At 44.6% G+C, this 3,877-nt stretch overlaps 1 pseudogene; it reads right to left on the bottom strand.

Annotated features, from left to right (window-relative positions):
• Window positions 1-1,067: 1,067 nt before the first annotated feature.
• LOC108523278 (casein kinase I pseudogene) lies at window positions 1,068-2,653 on the bottom strand (annotated as a pseudogene).
• Between the last annotated feature and the right edge of the window lie 1,224 nt (window positions 2,654-3,877).

Genomic DNA, 3,877 nt, shown 5'->3' with positions numbered 1-3,877 from the left:
AAAAAAAAAAAAAAAAAAAAAGCAGAGCACATATTTACCACACTACTTAAGATTAATTTTACCACTACCATCTACCGAACCCATACTGCTTTTTCCTCCGTACCTCTGGGCAGTGACTGTACCATGATTTCACAGACAGAATGTTAATATGACTTATGAATAACAGTACCATCAGTAATACTGAAATCAATGAAGATGGCTGAAAATGTGAACTTCTCAAGGAGTAACTTCTTTTAAATATTTGGGCAACTCTGTTTTCTCTGTTGTATTGTCCACTGAGAAAAAAAAATCCTGTTCAATTATGCTCTTACAGAAGTTATAAAAAACCAGATTAGATATATAACTGGTTGACACTTAAGATACTGTACTGCTTTCTACAACAGAAGAACTTCTGAAAAATGTTCTATAGAACTATATTCATCAATACCACCTCATTGGTCCATTCCATTCATTGATGGGCAAAGCACTCATGTTTTGACAAAACTTTAAAGCTTCCATAAAAGTTAAATTGGGAAAAAAAAAATGAATATGAGCCAACCACAGAACGAAGCATGAAAGTATGACATTTTTTTTTTCTAAGAGTGAGTCCTTGAAAATATATTTGGTCACTATGCTGTGGGATAATTAAGGAATCAGAGAGACCAAGGGGTTGAGGAGGAATTATTTAATTATTTAGGTGCACCAACCCAGTCGGATAAACATCCAAAGGACTGAGCCCTGAACAAAGAGTCAAGCTACCTTTTAAGCATTTCGTGGAACGGGGGGAGATCTGTGCAGGGGGAAGCACATTACAGAAGCGAGAAAAGACAGTTATTCAATTAAGACATGCATTACATTATTTCTTACTTTTCAAGGAACAACATCTTTTACGACTTGAGATGATCTGTCTAGTGACCTTGCGCTGTGCAGCTAGAGAAACAGGGTCTTCACAATGCCTGGGAAAGGGAGAGATAAGGCTCACTAGCCACAGAAGGAAAAACAGGCAGTTTATTTTAAAGGACTCCAGCTCTTTCTCTTCCTAAAGGGGAACTGGGTTTTCTTACATACAACTGAGTTTTTTGCTTACACATTCTTTGATTTCTTTTAATTCCTGTTCCACCTACAGAGATTATTTTAATCACAAGACAGCAGATGAACATGTAAGTAACTCCCCAGGATCTGTCGGTGTCCAGAGTCATTTGTGGCGCTGTATGGTTTTCCTTTTCCTTCATTTGAAAAAACAGCAGCACTTGGTTTCATCCATTACTTCTACTTCAGTAGGGGCTGTGATGGGTGCATTTGAACGTCCTGCGGTGGGATCATCTGTGTTCAACTCTCCATTTGTAGAACTTACAACCTTGTTTTTGGATTGTTGCATCTTATCTCTGTGTTGATGTGCTTCCCTGTTTGATGACAGAGTAGGATCTTGCTGAACCGCACCCACTGGAGTAGGCAACTGTTCACCAATCCAGTCATATTCATAATCAAATATATATCCTTTTCAATCAAACAAGTCAGTAAAAAGCTCTCGTAAGCAGTCATAGTCTGGTTTTGTTTTTAAAAAAAGTCTAACCTTCTTACATAACGAAGATACGTTGCCATTTCTGGAAAATTTTCACCTAACACTTCTACTGGTGTAGCCCATTTTGTATCTCCAATTTTCTGATATCTCTCTTTTAGTGTGTCGGCCTTTAAGCCTTGCCAAGGAAGACTGCCTCTCAGAAAATACATGAACATGTGACCTAAAGCTTCTAAATCATCTCTTCTACTTTGTCCTTTTCCTAAATGTGTGTTTACACTCGTATATCTAGCTGTTCCCATAGGGCACTTGTGTTCTCGGTATGGTATGTGTTTGTCTCTGGATCAATATATTTCTTTGCCAAACCAAAATCTATAATATGAATAACTTGCTGGGCTTTGTTTCCTGGTCGTCCTATTAACAAGTTCTCAGGTTTTACATCTTTGTATATCAAGTTCTTTGAATGGACATATTCCATGAGAGAAATCAGTTGTAGAGCTATCACCTGAAGTGTTTTAAAAGAAAATGTTCTGTCACACAAGTCAAACAAATATTCCAAAGTAGGTCCCAGCAGTTCCAGCACCATAGCATTGTATTTACCACAAGGCCAGAAATAGTAAACTTGAGGTACACAATCTCCAGGTCCTAACTGCTTATAGAATCTGTTTTCCAAATGTAGCTGTGGTGCTTTGATTTCATGGGCTCCAGCTTAATTGCCACATATTTATTTGCGTATAATTTTTTTCCCTCAGAGGCGCAGCCACCAGCAGCGGGGTCGGTCCGGGGCGCATGCTGAGACCCTAGCCTGTCAGTAAGCTCCGGAGGAGGCAGTGGCGGCCGCATATCTCACCCGCGGGCGGCCGAACGAGGAAAGCGAACCACTCAGGGAGCTGGCGAGTGAGGTAGAGGGGAACGAGCGAGAGAGTGAGGTAACGCAGCGAGGCTCGGATTCAGTCCCTACACTGCCGCCGGTGCTTCCTACCGCCGCCGCTGGCCGGAGAGTCGCCGCCCGAGCCGCTGTGGTCGCCACAGATGCAGCCGGGAATGAACGCAAAGGGCGCCTCGCTTATCCGGAGGCCAAGCATTCTATTGCCTCGGGCATCTGGATCGACCCCAGACCCGGAAGTGAACACATGGAAAAAAAATTTAAAAGGCACTACGGGGCCGGCCGGGCGCGGTGGCTCACACCTGTAATCCCAGCACTTTGGGAGGCCGAGGAGGGCTGAGGAGGGCGGATCATGAGGTCAGGAGATCGAGACCATCCTGGCTAACACGGTGAAACCCTGTCTCCACTGAAAATACAAAAAATTAGCCGGGCGTGTTGGTGGGCACCTGTAGTCCTAGCTACTTAGGAGGCTGGGGCAGGAGAATGGCGTGAACCCGGGAGGCAGAGGTTGCAGTGAGCCGAGACTGCGCCACTGCACTCCAGCCTGGGCGAGAGAGCGAGAATCCGTCTCAAAAAAAAAAAAAAAAAAAAAAAAAAAAAAAAGAAAAAAAAAGAAAAGAAGGAAAGAAAAGCCACTAGGATCAATTTCTTTTAAACGTGACAAGACACCTAGAATTTGTGAATTATGTGCGAACTTACATGAAGAATTAATATTATTTGGGGTTTGGCTAGTTCTCAAATAATTCTGTACTTTATTCTAAACCTTCCTGTGCCATAGTGACTCAGAGACAGGGAGGAGAGGGATGGGCAGTGCAGAGGGGAAGCTGGTGGTGGTGACCCTGGGGGACTGGCAGCCCTAGGTCAGGCGGGCGGTCAGGGCACAGGCTGGGCACAGAGCAAGACATCCAGGGCTTATCGAAGGCTACTGGCCAGAGCCCGCTTCGCTCGCTGCTTTTTAAACGACTGTAATAGAAACAGGTTGCCTTAAGCCAGACTGGGAGGGGGTTTCATTACACCTGCCTTGTAGGGATTCTGGGATCCATTATGAGGAAACACTACAATGTGTACACTACACTACAACCACATGGAAAGATGTTCAGATACACTCTATAAATATATACATATGAAAGGGAGTGAGTCCTTTTTGCTTTGCGTGTGTGCAGTAGATGCTTAAACGGAAAGTTCAGGGGAGGCAGCCAGAGATAACGACGCCACGTTTCAGGAAGGGTTAGACCCCTCTAGTGTCAAGGGAGGAGGGCCAAGTACAATCTATTAGAAGCTGAGGACCGGGTTCTCGACTTGACCATCTGAGAGCACAGAGGGTGTTACCGCGCAGGTGCACAGCTGTGCGGAACGAAATTGTTCTGTAACAGAGACTGGAGCCCTGCCGAGAGCTGAGCCCTCTCCATGTGCTGGATCACAGCCCCGTGACGTCAGGTGTGTCACGCGCTTGCTGGTTGATGAGGCCCACAAAGGGAGATTGGAGATGGCCG

This window comes from Rhinopithecus bieti, unplaced genomic scaffold (assembly GCF_001698545.2).
Source record: "Rhinopithecus bieti isolate Rb0 unplaced genomic scaffold, ASM169854v2 scaffold_74470, whole genome shotgun sequence".
Classification (NCBI taxonomy): domain Eukaryota; kingdom Metazoa; phylum Chordata; class Mammalia; order Primates; family Cercopithecidae; genus Rhinopithecus; species Rhinopithecus bieti.
Note: the sequence above shows the minus strand (reverse complement) of the source record. Positions and strands in the feature narration are given on the sequence as shown.